The following is a 22,421-nucleotide window of genomic DNA, read 5'->3' as shown; positions in this document are numbered from 1 at the left end:
CTATTCTAAAGCCGGCAATGATAACTACGACAACAATACCAAAGTCCAGTGCGTTGCAGGCCTGGCGCGTGTAGCTTGCGTGCGTTGTAGCTCACCTAAAATGGCGGCTCCTTCACTCTCACGAGCTAGACGACAAAAACCAAACTCCCAGTTCCTTAAGCCGGCAGCCTCGCGAAGCTCCTCTCTCGGCAACCGGGGTAGTTCTCTCAAACGGCAGGAATCTTTTGTGCCACTGTCTCTCCCGGTGGCTATCGACGTTTTGAACTCCCGTGTTGGTCGAACACACAGCCCATAAGCCTCCGAAGAAAAACTAGCTCTCTCACTGTAGGCTAGGCTAAGCCAGGTGGTTGACCGTCGGAACGGTTACTCCTCTGCAGAGAAATTGTTCCAAAACAGGTCATACGCCGAACGTAATAACTTATAAGATGCACGGGTTGTGCACTCGCATTATTACCTTGTTCTAAACACAGAAATAAGTGGGCTACCTATTTCCACAATATTAACCAGCACAGCAGCATATTCCATGCGTTCTCTTCGTTCGCCATCCCGAATCTAACTTCTCCTTCTCATCCACCTGACACCTGACCTTCATCTCACTTTTTCATTGGCTCATGAAAATAAACAAAATGCACAAACTTTACATTTGAATCTTTTCTGACAGAAATCAAAAATAAATTCCTTTACAATATTGCCAGCATTGTGAACACAGTATTTAAGAAAACAAAATACATTTTACATCAGGTAAATAATTCAATACATGAACTTAACCCATGAAACTCTATTCAATATCAAACATAGTAATAGTTTTACCCTTTTTAAGTCCTATGTATTCTATTAATGAACTTATTCTATTTATACTATTTATTAGTTCCTATTTATTAATCAAAGAACTTTTAATAGTTAGGCCTAATTTTCCATAGGGCTACAAATTGGAGACACATGTGCTTACAGGGGCGTCGAACCGGCGGCTCCCCTTGATGGAGCAAAGTTGTTACATTGACAAAGACAAGCTCCGCGCTCATGGGCAATTTGTAGGGGGCAACTGTGCTGCGAGTATCTAAGCAGTCGTATTGACTGGATGAAATGCAATGTTTCAAACAGATCTGATGAATTCACCTGCTTTGAAAAAGTGTGCGTCAGGGAGTGCTTTTGACACGAAGCAAAAATCTACAGTCAAGCGTCCTTCAGCAGACAGCCTTGTGTTCTTTAGTCATGAGACTTGTCAAAACGGCAGAAAAAAATGGTCACAAACGAAATATTGTTTCTACACTTAAAATGAACAAAGAAAAAATGAGCTAGCCTGATATAACTCATGTTCATGACGATGCAAATGTAAAGAGATTTCGAACTGTTCTGTTGCACACGTTGTGACTCATTTTATTTTTCTACAAGAATCATTTACCATGACGGGAATCGAACCCGGGCCGCCCTGCGTTAAAAGGCAGATTCCTATCCGCTAGACCAAGACGTGATATGTGCACCCTAAGATATCGAAGTGTCACTTCGATGAGGTCTGTAGCCGAGGCCATAGAGCATACCAAACAAATAATCAGGTGTTTAAATATCCTTGTCGTTTTGAAAAATGACCATTGTCACCTGCACAGGAATGCCATGCGGCCACCATTGAAGAAATGTGCTTCTCAAATCTGTCATTATAGTAAATTTAAAGACAAATACTAGCCTTAGTAATCCCACACCTAGGGGAAAAGGTCACAAGGACACCAGATAGTCCTGGAACATCTCAGAGGGGTGAGATCACTTAGGTGGGGGCTGACTAGGGGGTATGGATGCTTTGAAGTAGAGTGGTATACAGCTGTGTAAACATCATCAGGTGATCTGGGGACAGGATGGATGGGTGATAAACACAGTTGTAAACAGCCAAGACAAAAGGGCTTTAGAAAACAGCCTAGGTCAATTGATCTCTACAGTAGACTGATCGGCGCCAAGCCAAAGGGGGCGTAGCCCCGGCATGACGAAATGTAGTTCTTGAATATTATTGGTGTATGTAAACAGGAAGTAGATGTTTGTTGAATGAAGGGTGTTGACCTATGTGAAGTCTATAAAAAGACAGGTAACGGAAGTGAAAAGTGTGTTCAACTTTGCAAACCTGACCCGGCTTTGTTCTCTGTGAATAAAGTCTCTGAATGAATCAACAGCTCTGGTTAACGGTATGTTATTTCAAAATACCATGATTTAAATTCCACTACATATTTGGCGTCACGAACAGGATGGATAAATAAGGCTCGCATCGTGAACTATCGTTGAGAAGGGGACCGGACAATTTATACAAATTTAATGAGCTCAAAAACAAAGTAAGCAGAATTCGTGCTTTTAGTATAGAAAATTTGTATAGATCGCCCTGGACCTTTGGCCTCCGTGGTGGAACACGTACATGAGTCTTACCCATAAAGACATAGACACATACACATAATTATACCAATATAGACACATACTCATTCATACATTGTCATACATACAACCACATTCTCAAACACATATACATACATGCAAGTACATAAGTTGTTGGTTATATCTATATTTGATTCCCAAGGTGTAAGACACCAATTGTGATTAGGATATCTCAAGTTGAGTCCAAAGTGGTTGCCTAACATATTTCTTTAATTATACAGTAGAATCCTAGATAACCAATAATACAATATTGTTCTCTTTTGACAAATTACAGAAAAGAGTGAAAAGTAAGACATTTTACAATAACCCTAAAAAATAATTACTGCAAAAGGAAAAATGGAGAAAGGGATTACCCTGGTAACTCCAGTAGAAATATTAGAGAATAAAAACTCTCTTTTAAATAACCAAATAAAAGAGATGTCAGAAAAATGGGAAAAACTAACCAGTAAGAATTATACTAAGTGGCCAAAAGAAGGGACATTTGATGTTGCAGTGGGTAAGGAAATGGGAACACTGATAAGAAACCCCAAAACTCGAGTAAAGTCAAGAAAGAGAGAAATAGATATGTTAAAATTGTTCAAAACAGAAGGAGAAGCAATGTTAAAAGAAGAGAAGGGAAGTGAAGTGAGAAAGGGATCTAGAAGCCCTATAGAGCTGGATTGTTATGCAAAATTAGAAGAAGGTGTGTGGAGGTCAGAGTCAAGGCAAGAGAAGAGGACTAAACCATTGGAAGCCGGAGTAAGAGAGAAATATTAGGAGAAGACATGAGGAAAGATCCAGGAATACTGAACGAGAGTTGAGGAATAGGGAAAAGATAGGTCACCCAGATAGATATCATTGCCCCATCCTGATAAAAGGAAATCAAGGACACTATGTGCCCTGGGGTATGCAGGATGTGCAGGGAATAGTTAGCGGATTACTTAACATACATGATGGAGCAGGTAAAGGGATTAGAAGCCTTGAGGAAGAGACTGCAGGGAAACTGCTGGCGGTGGGAGACCTCATAGCCCTGTTGGCCAAGGTACTGGGGGAGGCAAAGATGGAAGACGTTCTCATAAGCTGTGGACTGAAAGAAGCAAAGGACAATACCAGAGCCGATGGGATGTCATTTGACCAGACCAGAAATGAGAGGTGGACAACCCTGAGAGAAGAATATCCACAAAGGATGGATATTAAGACCCTGAAGGGAGACCCACTGGGAGAGACTGAGGATCCTGCCACATACCTGCACCAGCAACCAAAGAAGTGGAAACTAGAGACTGAAGTCGACCCAGAGGGAGACCCACTGATGACAACTCTGTTCAGAACCGCAGTGGTAGATGCCATGTCCCCTCCGGTGAAAAGCAGGTTAGAGGATGTGGTGGGACTCACGTCCAAAACACACAAGGATGAGTCAAGGCTAAAGGAGCAAGAAAAGGGGGACCAGAGAAGGTTAACACAGCTCCAGCTGGGGGAACTCACAAAACAAAAACAAGGCGTAATGGGCGCCGAAACCAAGAAACCAGTTCCATACAGAGCCATACCAGAACCACTTCCAGTGCTGAGACCTCAGGGACAAGAGCAACCCACCGTACTTGTAGTTCAGGTGCATACGCAGCAGCCCCAGCAGTTTAAGCCAGGGAAGGGCAGAAAGAGACCCCAAGGACGGTTCCAAAGAACAAACCCAAAAGGTCCATCTGACATGTGCTGGACATTTCCAAAGGGATTGTACTAATCCGAAATCGAGGGAGAATAGTAAACAGGGCTATAGTCAGCAACAGCAGAGGCCTCCACAAGGACCGGCCAATCCATATAGGGGACTAAATTATGGTTACTAGCTTCCAGTATTAACCACAGAAGCTGATCAAGAACCAATGCTGTAGGTTCAAATAGAAGATAGGAGATAGAGCCACAACCCTGCCCATACTGATCTCTGACCGGACTCCGGTGAATCTCTTGGGGAGGGATGCAATATGCATGCTGGGGATGAAAATATGGTGTTCCCCAGAAGGTGTATATGTAGATAATATGGTAATAAAGATACAAGAAATACCAATAACTGCAAGCGCAAATGTTTACTTGTTAAGGGAAATAAATGATGAAATAGAGCAAAATTGGTTAAGATGGAGAAAAGTTATTGAAGCCCAATTGCCAGATGCAAGGAGACCACGATTTGACTTAAATTGCAACTCCTGCCAAGAACAAATCTGGCAGGAGCAAACCAAAAATCTGGTTGTCCCATTAATGTCACAATATATTATAGGGGAAAACAGGGAGCAGCTATACAAATAGATGAATTAGAATTCGTACAAAAGTGGTATAATAGACCTAATGCTGCTCATCATGGGTCATAAATGGTAAATAAAGGGTATAGAGCAAGAGTCTTGGGACCAATGATGAGAACCACATTAAAAAGTATTTGGAAAGAAACAAGTAACCCATTGGTAAAACATTTTGCGGATAAGGAATTCATAAAAATAATATATACCACAGGGAGTAGCCATATTGGTTGAACAACAGGTTCAGATGAAAGAAAAGTCAGATAATCAATTAAATAGAACCAATAACGCAACTAGAGGATATGATACGCATGCATCGGATTGCAGGGCCATTTGAGCAATCCATGTGGCTCTGAAGGGGGGCGAAGGTGGACTCTACAGGATTGTGGAGATCATATGAGGGTACTATAGTAGCGCCTACTGGGCTACTGGGGATTTTTGATCACTGGTGCGCATGGTTTTGACCATTGCGCAAGGGGGGAAGTTGTGAGAAAGATAAAAAATCCAAGGGTATTGGGCACCCTATGTACAGGCAATGGTAGAAAATGCATTTAAACTTATAGGTTAATTTATTAAAAACATTTAAATTACAAATTTGGTAATGGAATATGGAGACATGATAAAAAAGGTAATTGGGAAGAGATACATGCTTGTTGATATAGATAGATTCAGAAGATGGGTAGAAGCAGGGAACAGGGGTTACATTTCTAACAAGAGAAGAAATACCCAGATTTGGAATAACTAATGAGATTAGCTCAGATAATGGTGCAGTATGTATTCAGAAAACTGTGAAACAAGTCATACAGCAGTTAAGAATAATGCAAAGATTGGGTTGTGTCTACCATTCACAATCACAAGGAATGGTAGAATGAATAAATGGTACCCTCAAAACAAAGCTGAATAAGATATGTGCCAGCACAAAGCTTAATTGTGTAAATGCCTTGCCACTTGTATTAATGAACTATCGCATGCAGACTAACAGAAACACGAATTTAACACCGCATGAAATGCTTACGGGTCGACCCATGCCATTGCTAACAATAAGAGGACCTTACAAAGGACCACCGCTTGAACAACGCCAGATAGAATTGATACAATATATGAATTGATTAACTGAGATACACAAAGTTATATGTTCACAGGAAAAAGACAAGCAGCTGGAGCCGGAGACACCCCTGCCCAATCCGAGAACTCCAGGAGACCAGGTGTACATCAAAGTCTTCAGAAGGAAGTGGAACGAGCCAAGGAGAGAGGGACTGTACGAGGTAGTGAGAGCCACCCCCACTGCAATACAAGATCGAGGGAGCCTAACCTGGTACCACTAGAACCACAGCACCAGGGTCCCGAGGCAAGAACTCAGGCAAACCAGAGAAGAAGACGAAGGAATGGGTGAGATCGTACAGGAGCACAGAAGGAATGAGGGCACAGACTTTGGGAAATTAGACTGGTTTGACAACATCCTAGGATCATGGGGAGGAATGTTGGCGAAAATGGGAATAATGGTTGTGATAGTGATTGTAGTGTTAGGACTGTTATTTTGTTGTATAATGCCTGTTTTGAGATCCTTTTTTATACAGAGCACAATTAAGCAGATGAGTGTAACCAGAGGGATAGCTCCAATGGCACTCAACAGAATGGGAGGCCAACTAGACCTATATCCTGTTCTCGACTGGGGAGGCAGCAGTGAGTCTTCTGCCCCCTCATCCGATGATGACGAGATCGTCTACACTCCCAGCCAGGACTAGCAAGCGCTAACAGCTACACCTACATGGGAGAAGCATTGCTACAATCCTCAAGAAAGACGAAACCCTGGCCATACAAGGACTATATTCCCTTTGGGAATATTGACAATTTGAATGGACATTGACGTGTTTTAAAGTGTTATGTGTGACAATTATTGTGTGTAGTACTGATAGAATGACCATGTTGAATGTATGCATAGAGACACAATGGGATGGCTATGGATCAGAGACAGGGGATGGTCCCCTGTGTTGGACATAAAGTCCCATTATAGGTTGATGTGTTGTGTGTTGTTTTATTTTTATTAACAATTTGTGTAATCATTTAAATGTAGTTTAGTTGTTGCTCATGGGGACGGGTGCTCGTTTGCAGACCTGTAACGTGGTTGCTCAATGATTGGATATGGTGAGAACCGTGGGGGAATTTTCCCTAATGAAAGAATGGGTTTTTCGCCCCCACCTGTAAAGGAGGCGTGTCCCCAGGAGCTAATAGAATGTCATGCTGTTGATGTCATACAGGTTATGTTTACTTCTGTGAGTCGCCTATGTATGTTGTCTTGAAATCACTTATATGTTTTATTGCTGTGTCATTGATGTGGGACTATTAAGTCCCAAAGGGGGGAATATATAGTAAATTTAAAGACAAATACTAGCCTTAGTAATCCCACACCTAGGGGAAAAGGTCACAAGGACACCAGATGGTCCTGGAACATCTCAGAGGGGTGAGATCACTTAGGTGGGGGCTGACTAGGGGGTATGGATGCTTTGAAGTAGAGTGGTATACAGCTGTGTAAACATGATCAGGTGATCTGGGGACAGGATGGATGGGTGATAAACACAGTTGTAAACAGCCAAGACAAAAGGGCTTTAGAAAACAGCCTAGATCAATTGATCTCTACAGTAGACTGATCGGCGCCAAGCCAAAGGGGGCGTAGCCCCGGGATGACGAAATGTAGTTCTTGAATATTATTGGTGTATGTAAACAGGAAGTAGACGTTTGTTGAATGAAGGGTGTTGACCTATGTGAAGTCTATAAAAAGACAGGTAACGGAAGTGAAAAGTGTGTTCAACTTTGCAAACCTGACCCGGCTTTGTTCTCTGTGAATAAAGTCTCTGAATGAATCAACAGCTCTGGTTAACGGTATGTTATTTCAAAATACCATAATTTAAATTCCACTACATCATTAACGACTGTTTTCCACACGCTTTTTTCATTGCATTGCCAGATAATCAATTGGTCATTGATGCGTCACGAATAACGACAATGCGTCGAAAATTAAAGAAATGTAAACATGAATTATGTCATTACTGTCTAAGCATCACAAAGCTGTATGCGTAAAGGCGTCAGGAAGACATTCTCGAGACTGCACCTGTAGTGTGTTCACTGTATGTCCACAGGAGTGTAAAGAGGATCAGGCTGCCCTGATGATGGAGGCAGCAGGACCGGCAGCTTTCGCAGCCTACACCCCACTCCCACAGAGGACATCAAGACGGGCCAGGCACACGAGAGAGAGGGCCAGAATGGCTAAAGAAAGAAAGGAAGAGAAGGAGGGTTGGAGGAGGGAGATGGAGGAGAGAGCGGAAGAGGTGGAGGGAGCCCAAAACCTTCTGCATAAGGTGAAGGAGCACACCGATGCAGAGAAGGAGAGGCTGAAGGAGGAGAGAGAGAGGGTGGACAAGGACAGAGAAATGGTGGACAAGGACAGAGAAATGGTGGAGAGGAAGAGGAAGATAGTCAACCATCTTAAAGATAATATGGAGAGGAAGAGGAAAGTGTTGGATAGAGACACTGAGAAAGTGAATGAATGCAATGCAATACTCAGTCGCATTCAAAAGACGCAGGAAAATAACAAAAAGGATTTGGAGGAGAGGATTGTCCAGTTGGAAATAAAGGCGAAAGAGGTGGAGGAGGTGGAGAAAGTGACAAAGGAGATGGAGGAGACTTTCCAGAGGGAGATGGAAAAAACAAGAAATGAGATGAAGAGGAGAGAGAAGGAGGTGGAGGAGAGAGAGAGGGTGGTGCAGGAGAGAGAGAAGGAGGTAAAGAAGAGCGAAGAGAGATTAAAGATGAGTGAGAAGGAGACCGAAACAATGGAGGTGATGAAGAGAAGGGTAGAAGAGGTCGACAGAGAGATGGAGAGAATCCTAGAGGAGAAAGAAATGGAGGTGAAACAAGTGAAAGAGAGGATGGAGGTGATGAAATGGGCAGAGGAGGAGAGAGAAAAAGACAGGAATGAGAAGAAGAAAGAAAAGGATATTGAATGGATGAGAAAGGAGTTGGAGGCGATGAAGAGAGTAGAGGAGGTGGAGAGAAAGAAGGAGAAAATCCTGGAGGAGAAAGAATGCGACGTTAAACGTGTGAGAGAAGAGATGGATGTGATGATAAAGAATATGGTGGAAAGGAGGGAGAGGGAAGTGAAAGAGGAGATGAGGATGAAGACAGAGATGGAGAGAGAGAGGGAGAAGATTGAAAAGGAGAAAGAAAAGGTTATTGAATGGATGAGAAAGGAGATGGAGGCGGGTATGAGAGAAGAGAGAAGAAGAGATGGAGAGAGAGATGGAGAGAATCCTGGAGGAGAAAGAAAGGGAGGTGAAACAAGTGAAAGAGAGGATGGAGGTGATGAAATGGGCAGAGGAAGAGAGAGAGAGAAACAGGAGTGAGAAGGAGAAAGAAAAGGATTTTGAATGGATGAGAAAGGAGTTGGAGGCGATGAAGAGAGTCGAAGATATGGAGAGAGAGATGGAGAGAATCTTGGAGGAGAAAGAATGTGACGTTAAACACGTGAGAGAAGAGATGGATGTGATAAAGAATATGTTGGAAAGGAGGGAGAGTGAAGTGGAAGAGGAGATGAGAAAGATTACAGAAGATGTCGTGAAGTGGATGAAGACAGAGATGGAGAGGGAGATGGAGAAGATTGAGAAGGAGAAAGAAAACGATATTGAATGGATGAGAAAGGAGATGGAGGCGGGTATGAAGACAGTAGAAGAGATGGAGAGAATCCTGGAGGAGAAAGAAATGGAGGTGAAACAAGTGAAAGAGAGGATGGAGGTGATGAAATGGGCAGAGGAGGAGAGAGAGAGAGACAGGAGTGAGAAGGAGAAAGAAAAGGATTTTGAATGGATGAGAAAGGAGTTGGAGGCGATGAAGAGAGTAGAGGAGGCCGAGAAAGAGATGGAGAGAATCCTGGAGGAGAAAGAAATGGAGGTGAAACAAGTGAAAAAGAGGATGGAGGTGATGAAATGGGCAGAGGAGGAGAGACAGAGAAACAGGAATGAACAGGAGAAAGAAAAGGATATTGAATGGATGAAAAAGGAGTTGGAGGCAATGAAGAGAGTAGAAGTGGTCGAGAAAGAGATGGAGAAAATCCTGAAGGAGAAAGAAGATGACGTTAAACGCATGAGAGAAGAGATGGATGGGATGATAAATAATATGGTGGAAAGGAGGGAGAGGGAAGTGAAAGAGTTGATGACAAAGATTACAGAAGATGTCGTGAAGAGGATGAAGACAGAAATGGAGAGAGAGAAGGAGAAGACTGAAAAGAAAAGAGTAATGGCGGCGAACCTGGAGTTTGCCAGAGAGAGCATGGAGAGGGCTTTCCATAAAGGGAAACAAAATACAGGTATGCCCTCCATTATCTGCTTACAGAGCATTCTAATCATGATCCTTTTGGCTTCTCAAATCACCTCAAAATAATTTAGATTTTATCTATACAAATGATAAGACAATTTTTCTCTTACAGATATTTCAACACAGAGACAATTCTGGAAATCCACAACTATCCCAAACTTACTACCACAATAACTACCCTGCATACTACCACTATAACTACACTTGCCGTTTCAATTCTCTTTCATTAAAGTCATATTCAAAGGCAAACTGTATGTCATGTTTGAAATGCTGTATTTTACAAGTTGCATAGCTGTAAACTATGTTGAGTGATGATGAGTTTAGGAAGAAAAGGTATGTAAAAAATGAATACTCCTGCACACACGATTGTTACCTCTGCTTATTTATTGTGTCGACGTTTCGGTTTATGACCTTTATCAAAACATTTTTATCTGTGAGGTCTGTATTCCTAACACCACAAAAAGACAAAGTGGTGGTGTTTGTGTTTTTTACATTTACAAGTTGAGGAAGAAAAAACATGGCACATGTATGCACATGGGTTAGATTAGAAACAATCTGGGTAAACCTTAATTTGAAGAGGTATGCATGAGGTCTGTTATGTTTTTCTCTATATCCCATAATATTGATTACAATGATCAACATATTTGTACCCTGAAAAGAACCCAAACTGAACAAGTTCCCCATTATAAGTACCTGGGCATTTAGATAGATGATACACTTTTAAAATACATGTTGAAAAAGTGATCAACAGTTTGCGAGTTAGACTTGTACTTGTTTTGTAAAGAAATGTCTTGCTTCACCTTTGATAATAGGAGGAAGATTGTCTTGGCAACGCTCCTCCCTGTCCGTGATTATGGTGACACAATTTAAAATCACACGACAGCCTCAATTCTTAAACCACTAGACCCGATTTATCACTCTGCTCTGCAGTTCATTTGTAGGCATGTTTTCTGTACCCACCATTGTCTTTTGTATCTGTCTGTGGGTTGGGATTCTTTGACGTTGAGAAGGGCTTATCATTGGATTTCATCTGTATATAAAGCAGTTCTTTTAAAACTCCCATTTTACCTCACATCATTGCTTTTATGGCGACTTAGTGGCGATCAAACTTGCAGCTTGTTACTATTTAATGTGCTACAAGTGATTACAGAATTGAGAAGAACTTTTTAGCTGCTGTGCTCCTCAGATATGGAATGATCTTCAGGCTAGACTGAGGTTGGAGCACTTGGTCCCTTACACTTGTACCATCATCTGCTTTTTAGTGGACAATATATGCAATAAATACCTTTTTTACACAAACATCTTGAATCAGAATGGGTCAGCCCTAGCCTCTTACACAAACAGGGTCAGAGTCAATGGGTACAAAACTGGAGCAAACGTGTGTATACCAAGATACTGTACCTCGACTCCTTTCCATTCCAAAAGAAATGTGTCCCTTTCCCTTCACTCAAATGTTGTGGATGACATGTACATAAAGCCACACACTGATGCAGGTGTGATGTTATGAGAGCTTTAGCATTTAGCATTTCCTGTGTCCAGGCGTTCTATTCACTTCTAATAGGACAAATGAAGGTACACTTGCCTCATAAGGCTCATTCTTGTTTCATTTGTCCTATTAGCTCCTACTGACCTCACTTTACACAGACACAGAGGAGGAGAGACTCAAACTCATTAGAAGTTTATTACTGGATCAGTTTACAAAACAAAACAAAACTGCATGGAGCGTACAGTACAGCAGAGCTTGGAGTACCAGACATGAACACACACATCGGAGCTGTCACAGTGGTATACCTTGGATCACACACAGACACACACACACACACACACACACACACACACACACACACACACACACACACACACACACACACACACACACACACACTCACTCTCTCTCAGGGCTGCATGCGGATAGCTCCATCCAGTTTGATGACCTCTCCATTGATCATGGGGTTCTCAGCCAGTGATGTCACCAGGTGGGCAAACTCTGCAGGGTCTCCCAGGCGCGAGGGGAAGAGCACTTGGCGGGCTAGGAATGAACGCACCTTCTCAGGTAAACCCGCCAGGAGAGGAGTGGAGAACAGACCTAAGGAGAGGGAGAGAGAGGTTGTCTGATATGGAGAGGAAGGGGGTGGGGGGGAGTGTGTGAAAGAGTGCGTATGTATGTGTGTGTGTTTACTGACTGGGTGCGATGGTGACCACACGGATGTCCATGGGTGCCAGGTCTCGGGCGATTGGTAGAGTCATCCCAACAATACCCCCCTTAGAGGCTGAATACGCAGCCTGACCCACCTACAGAGAGAGAGAGTGAGAGTGAAGGAAGGGGCTGTTGAGACAGTGTTTGTGTGTGTGTGTGTGTGTGTGTGTGTGTGTGTGTGTGTGTGTGTGTGTGTGTGTGTGTGTGTGTGTGCGTGCGTGCATGGTGCAATAGAGGTCTTGGCGATCTGTTGGTTCTTGTGTGTGATTGGCTGATGGTACTGCAGCATGTTGACCTCTTCCTCACTGCAGAGTCTACTACAGTTGGAGCAGTCAGAGAGCACAGCCTGGGCCCCTGCAACCAAACATACACCCTGAAATATGGTTTGGACAAAGGATCCCAATGTCAAGATAATATTGCTGTAGGGAGGCTACTCTATGACACAATACCATGTGGAAATGTCAATGATTTTCTAAAGATGAGTGGATAGTGGATAGTGGATAGTGGATAGTGGATAGTGGATAGTGCCTGGTGGGGTCGCAGACTTCAGGCAGATTGTTGACCTAATACGAAACATTAGTACTTTATTTGGACATTATATGATACTTTTGAAGCCCTGAAATAGTGGGAGTATGTTTACAAATGTTTTTTTAAAAACCCATTGAATTAAAGTTGAGAATCTCTACTTTGACCCCATAATAATTGTTTGATTTCAAATCCAAGTGTAGAGCTAAAAGAACAGAAAATGCTTCCTCTTTCCAATACTTATGAAGAGCACTGTATTCATGTTAATCAGTTGCTTCATTACTGTAATATGTGATGTTGTTTTGAACTAGTATTTTGAAATTCTGTTTTTAGGAGCCAATGATATAAAACAAGTGCATACATGTAAAGAACATAACACATTTTTAGAGGAGTTCAAATATGTAAAATTCAGTATTACTCGAAAGAAAATATTTGCCCAAAAATATTTGCCCCATAGTCCTTCTTGAATCAATGGGTCTGCAAACTATTAAAACCCGATAGGGATCAAACAGGCAGCAACTATTAGCAGGATGTTAAGATAAAGGCCGACAATAACATCACTGAGTTTTGCCCTCTGCGCAGGGATCCCCTTTCAATCATTCACTAGCCATGGCTTCAACTTCACCTCTCACATACTCTTTCGCCTGTGTTTCATGATCTGAAACAAGGTGTCATGACGGGATAAAATAATCACTTCAGCAGACGTGTCCGGGGTTACTCAGAAGAAGCGATTGAACCTGTAAAGATGGGTTACCTTCCGTACTTCTCCACCGAGACATGAACTCTCCTTGCCTTACTCATCACTCTGATCGTAGTGTAAGAAGTTTTAATAAAAAATATTATTTGTTAGTTAGTTAGTTGTGATAATACATACAAATGATAGTATTGATAATTACAGTTATCTAACAGTTTCAATGATACCTATGACTTGATCGTTTTGCTTTTGTTTCAAGTCAGATTGTTGATTTATATTTGTTCCGACCAGGTATGGATACTGGCCATATGGAATATTCAAAAAACTAGGCATTCCTGGTCCTAAACCCATCCCTTTCCTCGGGACGATAATGGGATATAAGAAGGTTTGTAGAGATTAAGCCCATAAACAACAACATTGTAGACTCATCCATGATGTGTGTTGTTGTGGTGAAAGCCATGGGAGCTGAATATGAATTGTTTTACCCAGAAAAATGGGCAATAAAGCTTTTGAACGAAAACGAAAAGAGAGGAGTGGGAGCCGGTCTGTAGTGGAAAAGGGCCATCATAGACTAAGCCACAATTCAGGTTTATGACAAGCATTTATGAACTGGCTATTTTTTTGTTTAGTTTTTTTGTTCCCAGGGTGGTTTCACCAATTTTGACACAGAGAGCTTCCAGAAATATGGGAAACATATTGTGGGGGTGAGTCTGCTAAACTGATCCTGGTTATTGTTAACTATGATGGATATATATATCTCTCAGTGTCTACAGTATACACTCTTAAACCAGGCGGACACTGTGCGATTTTCACAAACACAGACGATCCAACCGACGAAATGGTCTCATACACCAAGACAAATGATCTGTCTTGATGCAAGTACACTGCCCAAGCAACAATTTCATGCTTCCACATTAATAATTTGAATCTGTTATTGAGCGATTTAAGTTTTAAGCTTTTAAGTATTCTGTAGTATGGTCCCAAACACAACTTGTGCGTTGCCAATGTTTGACAACATCCTGGATTCTCATTGGTTGAGGCTCCTATATTGCCTATGAGCACGTCTCAAACTGCATGAATAAAGAGGAGCCACGACATGTCAGAATTCAAATCGGAAGTGATTGTGTCTTCCCTCCATGTCATTGAAAGGGCAAAAATGTAATTAAAAAAATAAAGAAAAAAAGGGTTCTAAAAGTAAGTAATGGGACAAGCATTTTTTCTTCTTTTGCATTATGCAAATGTCCAAATTAAGCACTCATGTTTAGTATTTGGTCCCCAAATACTAAACATGTATTTGTATGCAAAAGTGCAAAAGTCTGTGACCCATTGACCCAACCAGACGCTGGGTATCTTCTCTGGTAATGCTCTGCCAGACCTATATTGCAGCGATTGTTGTTTGTTTTTTTAGGATGTTTTGCCCTCCTCTTCAGCAAATTAAATGCATGTTCTATAGGATTCTATAGGATTCACTTTTTGGCCCTGAATAATTTCCTAGTTGCTATGGCAGTATGTTTTGGGTCATTGTCCTGCTGTATGGTGAAATGCCGTCCAATGAGTTTGGAGCAATTAAGCAATTAAGTTGTACTTGGACTGACAAGATGTTTCTGAACACTTCTGAATTCATCTTCATCAAAGGAGACAAGTGAGCCAGTTACAGTGGAAGCCATACATGCCCAAGCCATAACACCCCCTCCCCCATATTTCACAGATGATGTGGGATGCTGTGGATATTGGGCAGTTCCTTTTTTTCTCCACACTTTACACTTGCCATCACTCTGGTACATGTTTTTCCAGAACTCTGCAGGCTCTTTTAGGTACTTTTTAGCAAACCGTAACCTGGCCAGCCTGTTTTTGTGGCTAAGTAGTGGTTTGCACCTTGCAGTGTAGCCTCTGTAGTTCTGCTGATGAAGTCTTCTGCGGATGGTAGTCTCTGACTCATTGACGCCTACCTCCTGGAGAGTGTTCCTAATCTATGGGGCAGTTTTTTTTAGTTTTTTTTTTAAATTATGGTGAGCATTTTTTGGTTATCCACTGGAAGTCTTCCTTGCCATTTGCGATTTCTTAGCTCACCAGTGCTTTCTTTCCTTTTAATGAAGTTCCAAACTGTTGATTTTGGTAGGTTTAAGGTTTTGGCTATGTTTCATTTTTTTCTGATATTTCAGCATCATAATGGCTTCCCTGACTTTCAATAACATCTCTTTGGTCCTCATGTTGACAAGACACCAATAGCAGACTGCACAAATTATGTGATGGAACACACCTGACGAACACACCTGTCAAGCCAATTGTCCCATCACTTTAGTGTAGCCTGAAATAGGGGGATTATGCATAAAAATGTTGTAATTTCTGAATGATAAACCAATATGTACACAAATAACATCAAATAAAAGATGAGAATCTCTACGTTCTCATTTCAACTCCAAAAAGAAGAAAAAATGCTTCACTGTCCCATTACTTTCGCACGATACTGTATAACCTTCTGTGGAAAAGGGTTCTACATGGAACCCAAAAGGTTTCTTCAAAGGGAGAGTAGAAGAAGAACCCTTCTAGGTAGCACTTTTTTTCTAAGAGTGCAGGATCTGTGATGGGTCTGTCTGTCTCTATCTACGGTATATATCCGCTTGAATGCCACAGCCTATTTGAGTATTGTTGCTGACCATGTGCATCCCTTCATGGCCACAATTGACCCATCTTCTAATGGCTACTTCCAGCATGATAATGCACCATGTCACAAAGCAAAAGTTGTCTTAAACTGGTTTCATGAACATGACAATGAGTTCAGTGTTCTTCAGTGGCCTTCCCAGGATCTGAATCCAATAGAACACCTTTGGGATGTGGTAGAACGGGAGATTCACATCTTGAAAGTGAACCTGAAAAATCTGCAGGAATTGAGTGATGCAATCATGTCATCATGGACCAGAATCTCAAAGGAATGTTTCCAACATCTTGTGGAATCAATGCCACGAAGAATTGAGGCTGTTTTGAGAGCAAAGGGAGGCCCTACCCAGTATTAGTATAGTGTTCCTCATAAAGTGCTCTGTGAGTGTATATCTAACTATCTTTGTTTTTGCTGGTCTGTAGGATCTATGATGGCCGTCAGCCCATCCTGTGTATCATGGACACAGCCATGATCAAAACCATCCTCATCAAGGAATGCTACTCCCTTTTCACTAACAGGAGGGTAATACGCTAAATTGAAGTTGTTGTATGGGGAAAAAAACATAAGGGCTCCTTAAATAGATAATATCATTGTTATTATAGCATTATTAATATTAGGTTAATCTTGCAGTATATAATAATAATAATTTTTCTAGAATATCTATCTCAACGGGCCTCTGTATGACGCCGTGTTTATCGCTGAGGATGATGCATGGAGACGGATCCGCAGTGTCCTGTCTCCCTCCTTCACCAGTGGGCGGATCAAAGAGGTACAGTCCCATCTCTCCTCTCCTTCTTTCATTCATTCCTTTATACAACACAAATAAATGAATGACTAACAACTCTGACGCGTGTGTGTGTGTGTGTGTGTGTGTGTGTGTGTGTGTGTGTGAGAGTGTGTGAGAGTGTGTGTGTGATTTGTACTATGTGTATAGTGTGTATTCATTGTTGTTTGTTGTTGTGTGAAGCAGCAACTTTAATTAATTAATCCAAGACAAATTTTCATCCGGGACAATAAAGTATATTTGATCTTATCTTCGATAAGTAGTATAGAATAATAGTTCATCTTTGGAGTCACTTATTCTTTGACTATATACATAATGTATCCTGTATGGATGTATATTCTCAGGCTATATAAACATTAAAATAATTCCTGTTTCAAACATGATATTAATATATGTTTTGCACATATTAATCCACGTATCAATCATGATATTTTTCCATGTATCCTTCCCAACTCAGATGCTCAGGATCATGAAGCAGCACTCTGGTAACTTGGTCAGCAATCTGAAGAAGACGGCTGATAACGATGAGCCCATTGAACTAAAGGAGTGAGTATTTATCTCCGAGACGATAAGGTGAATTTGTAATTTCAGTGAACTCCCCCTTTAATTTTGTGGTTGTGGTTCTGGTGGTCAGAGATTGTGTGGTTGTGTTCCAGGTTCTTTGGACAATACAGTATGGATGTGGTCGTCAGTACTTCATTCAGTGTCGACATCGACTCCCTCCACAACCCCTCCGACCCCTTTGTGACCAACTTCAAGAAAATGCTCAAGTTTGACATCTTCAGCCCACTGTTCCTCACAGTCGGTACAACTGCCCCCATATAGCTTTCAGTCATTTTGTGCTTAATAAATGAAGCTATTGATTTCATTGATTAGACTGACATAAACCACACTGCCAATGGTTTGCGCTCTACTCATTTGACAAACACATGGGCCGTGTCCAGAACCAACCTCTAGTTCCTAAATGCTGGACACTTGGAGATCTGAGTGGATTGGATACAGAAGTGTCTAGGGATAGAGCCTAGGAGTTGTTTCTGGACAGGGCTGTGCATTGAATAGGATTGGAGTCACGTATCATGGTATTTCCTGTTCCTGTTTGTAACCGTGGCATTTCCTGTCCATCCAGCATTCTTCCCCTTCATGGGTCCTGTTATGGCAAACATGGAGGTATCCCTATTCCCTGCCTCGGTCACAGATTTCTTCTACGCTGTCTTTCAGAAGATCAAGTCCAATCGCGTGGCTAGCACCAGGAAGGTATGTAAATATAACTGATCAAATATACGATCTTCAGCCAGTATTGTGTAATACAATTGTAGAGATTTGGTAGCATCTGGTAGTTCTCATGTGATTTTGATCTGACGTAAGCCTGCTTCCAGAGTCGGGTAGATTTCCTGCAGCTGATGATAGACTCGCAGAAAGACAGCAACTCAAAGGGAGAGGAGCAGAGTAAAGGTGCCTGCCTTAAACACACACACACACACACACACACACACACACACACACACACACACACACACACACACACACACACACACACACACACACACACACACACACACACACACACACTGTATACTAGCATCTAACACACACATACAGTACCTGCCTCAAACACCTATACCTACAAACACACCGTGGAAATACTCTACTTCGTCCCTTTCTCACACCTACCACCCCATTTCTCCCACTCTCCCTCTCCTCCCTCTCATTCTCCCCCTCTCTCCATCATCATAGGATTGAGTGACCACGAGATCTTGTCCCAGGCAATGATGTTCATCTTTGCTGGCTATGAGACCACCAGTAGCTCTCTGTCCTTCCTGGCCTACAATCTGGCAACCAACCCTCACATCATGACCAAGCTGCAGGAGGAGATAGACACTGTGTTTCCCAACAAGGTAACCCCTCTGCAGACTCCTATATAGTACTATTCATGTGGAACAGGAAATATGATAGTGACAGTGTTTTAGAGGGTACTGATGAGTGTGTAACCCCTGTGCACTGCAGACTCCTACAGATGGTTAGATAGGTGACAGTATTTTGCAGTGTGCTAATGTGTCTGTAGCATCCCTGTGCAGACTTCTGCCCAGTATTATTCATTTGAAACAGGAAGTAGATAGGTGTTGTTGGAATCTTCAGAATACTTAAAAGGCCAGTACCTGAGGACCTGAGGGATCTACAGGGTATATACCTTAAGAGCATGTCTGACATGCAGTGGTGTGCATGACCATAGAGTGATTTCTAAACTAATACAATCATCTTAAAATAAATTATAAAACTAACAGGTAATCAGTGCAGAGACTTGTGTGATATGTGCTCTCCATCTGACTCGTGCTGCTGCATTTTGTATCATTTGCCAAGAGCTTTCTTTGGTCGACCAGACAAGAGAGTGTTACAGTAATCAAGGCTGCTAGTAATACAAGCATGCATTCGTCTCTCAGTGTCAGCCTGGGAGAGGAAAGGTTGCATCTTTACAGCTGTGTTCTGTAAAGGTCCATGTAATATTCAAGCTTTCTAAAAGCTTCCTAACGGTTGTAATGACTATCTTTAATCGGTAGCGATCAGGGAACAAGATCCCTTATAATAAATCCCTTATGAATAAATATTTCTGTAACAAAGTCCGATGGTACACAGAGGCAGACGCAGCGTTTACGTGGAGGGAACAACTTTCCCGTTTATTCATACAGTTTTTAAATGTTCGTTGGGACTTTCCCGTCCCCGCTTTCCAGCCTTTCCAGGCTCCGCGACTTTCCAGTCGACGTTCTCTCTCCTGTCTCCAGCTTCTCTCTCCTGTCTCCAGCTTCGCTCTCCTGCTTAGCTCCCCTACTGAAATGGCAGAAGCACACACACATCTTAAACATTCGCCGGCGAGACTTAATTCGCAGCAGGTGTGCAACAAAAGTCTCGCCGACACAACCCCGGCCACGGTCCTGTAGCTCCCTCTACAGGCCGAACGCTGCATGTCCCCCCACATACCCCCACCGCCCGACACAGGCCGGGGACCCGACGGCCGACGACCTACTCCCCCCCCCCTGCACGGGAGAGGAAGTCTGCCACGACCATCTGCTCCCCCGGTCTGTGCACGACGGAAAAGTTGAAGGGCTGCAACGCGAGGTACCACCGGGTGATCCTCGCGTTTACATCCTTCATGCGGTGGAGCCACTGGAGGGGGGCATGGTCGGAGTAGAGGGTGAAGGCGCGACCCAGCAGGTAGTAGCGGAGGGTGCCGACCGCCCACTTGATGGCCAGGCACTCCTTCTCCACGGTGCTGTACCGGCCCTCCCTCTCCGACAGCTTACGGCTCAGGTACAGCACCGGCCGGTCGGCCCCCTCCACGCGCTGGGTCAGCACTGCTCCCAGCCCTCTATCCGACGCGTCCGTCTGTAGGGAGAAAGGGAGGTTAAAATCAGGCGCATACAGGACCGTTTCTCCACAAAGAGCCCCCTTAAGGGCCTCGAACGACCCCTGGCACTGGCCCGACCATTGGACCGGATCCGGGGCACCCTTCCGGGTGAGGTCCGTCAAGGGACTGGCCAGCTCTGAAAACCCAGGTACGAACTGGCGGTAATATCCCGCCAGCCCCAGGAAGGCCCTCACCTCCTTCTTTGTCTTGGGCCGGGGAGAGGCGGCGATGGCCGCAGTCTTTTCAATCTGCGGTCGCACCTCCCCCCGTCCCAAGTGGTACCCCAGATACCGGATCTCCCTCCGCCCGATCACGCACTTTTTCGGGTTGGCCGTTAGCCCCGCCTGCCTCAGGGACCGCAGAACAGCAGCCACCCTCCGCACATGCTGCGGCCAGGTGTCACTGTGGACGACAATGTCGTCCAGGTAGGCCGCAGCATAGGCGGCGTGCGGCCGCAGAATACGGTCCATGAGGCGCTGAAAAGTGGCTGGGGCTCCGAACAACCCGAAAGGGAGCACGGTGAACTGGAATAACCCGAGCGGAGTGGAGAATGCCGTTTTCTCCCGGGACACCGGCGAGAGTGGAATCTGCCAGTATCCCTTCGTGCAATCCAATGTCGTGAAGTACCTGGCCGTACCAAGCCGGTCCAAGAGCTCGTCGACCCGGGGCATCGGATATGCATCGAACTTGGAGACCGCATTAACCCGTCTATAATCCACACAGAACCGTATAGTCCCATCTGGCTTGTTGACAAGCACGATGGGGCTACACCAATCACTGCGGGACTCCTCGACCACACCCAGCTCCAGCATGGCTTCCAACTCCCGGCACACAACGTCTCGTTTGTGCACCGGCAACCTATAGGGACGCGTGCGCACCGTTAAACCCGGCTGCGTTTCTATATGGTGGTCGATGAGCGTAGTCCGACCGGGCAGGGGAGAGAACACGTCGGCGAACTTAAGCTGCAAATCTGCAACGTCCGCGGCCTGGCTAGCAGAGAGATGGTTATCAATATCGACCGGAGTGCTACCTTTCGATTTTGGGACTTCCGGACCGAACTCCTCTCTCTCTGGAACTATCGTAGCCAGAGCAACAGTGACCACGTCGTTCCATTTTTTTAGGAGATTGACGTGATACACCTGCAAGCTATCCCCCCGGTCCGAGCGTATAACCTCATAATCCACGTCCCCCATGCGACGTGTGACCACAAACGGCCCTTGCCACTTCGCGAGTAATTTCGTGCTGGAGGTGGGTAACAGTACGAGCACCTTGTCTCCCGGTGTAAACTCTCGTAGGGTAGCCCCCCTGTCATACAGGCGTTTCTGACGCTCCTGGGCTTGCAGCAAATGCTCACGTGAGATAGCCCCTAGGGCGTGGAGCTTTGTGCGCAAGTCGAGGACGTACTGGATCTCATTCTTACTGTCGCTAGACCCTTCCTCCCAATTTTCTTTAAACAGGTCTAGGACACCCCGGGGCTTACGGCCGTAGAGTAATTCAAACGGGGAAAACCCGGTGGAAGCTTGGGGAACTTCCCGCACCGCAAACAACAGGGGATCTAGCCATTTATGCCAATTCCGACTATCCTCGTGGACAAACTTCCGGATCATTGACTTCAAGGTCCGATTGAACCGCTCACAAAGGCCGTCCGTGGCCGGGTGGTAAACACTGGTTCGAATCGCCTTGATGTTCAGCAAGCCATACAGTTCCTTGAGGGTGCGTGACATAAAATTAGTGCCCTGATCGGTGAGAATCTCTTTCGGGATTCCCACGCGGGAGATGACTTGAAACAATGCTTGCGCTACACTCCTGGCAGAGATATTGCGCAGAGGTATTGCCTCGGGGTATCGGGTGGCGTAATCTATCAAGACCAACACAAATCGATAACCCTGTGTGCTCCGCTCAAATGGCCCGATAATATCCATCGCAATGCGGTCGAATGGGTTCTCGACCAATGGTAAGGGCCGCAAGGGGGCCCGTGGGATGGCCGGGGGATTTACTAACTGACATTCCCGACAGGACGCGCACCACCTACGCACCTCTGCCCGAATCCCCGGCCAATAAAATCGAGCCATTATACGGTGCAGTGTTTTGTCATACCCTAGATGGCCCTGGGGGCGGTGGTACTGGA

At 44.0% G+C, this 22,421-nt stretch overlaps 2 pseudogenes across 2 annotated transcripts in view; both read left to right on the top strand.

The window, feature by feature from the left end:
* The first annotated feature begins 13,501 nt into the window (after positions 1–13,501).
* The window catches only part of LOC310824101 (cytochrome P450 3A27-like), a 63,336-nt pseudogene continuing 54,416 nt past the window's right edge, over positions 13,502–22,421 (top strand). Inside the window, exons 1-3 of the transcript in view lie at positions 13,502–13,572; positions 13,742–13,835; positions 14,098–14,154. The product of the transcript in view is annotated as a cytochrome P450 3A27-like (transcript). The remainder of the gene's footprint in view (positions 13,573–13,741; positions 13,836–14,097; positions 14,155–22,421) is intronic.
* LOC310823663 (cytochrome P450 3A27-like) overlaps positions 18,633–22,421 on the top strand; it is a 43,271-nt pseudogene continuing 39,482 nt past the window's right edge. Inside the window, exon 1 of the transcript in view lies at positions 18,633–18,788. The product of the transcript in view is annotated as a cytochrome P450 3A27-like (transcript). The remainder of the gene's footprint in view (positions 18,789–22,421) is intronic.

This window comes from Argentina silus (genome assembly GCF_951799395.1).
Source record: "Argentina silus genome assembly, chromosome: Y".
NCBI classification, from domain to species: domain Eukaryota; kingdom Metazoa; phylum Chordata; class Actinopteri; order Argentiniformes; family Argentinidae; genus Argentina; species Argentina silus.
The sequence above is the reverse complement of the archived record's forward strand: the minus strand, read 5'-3'. Positions and strand labels throughout refer to the sequence as shown.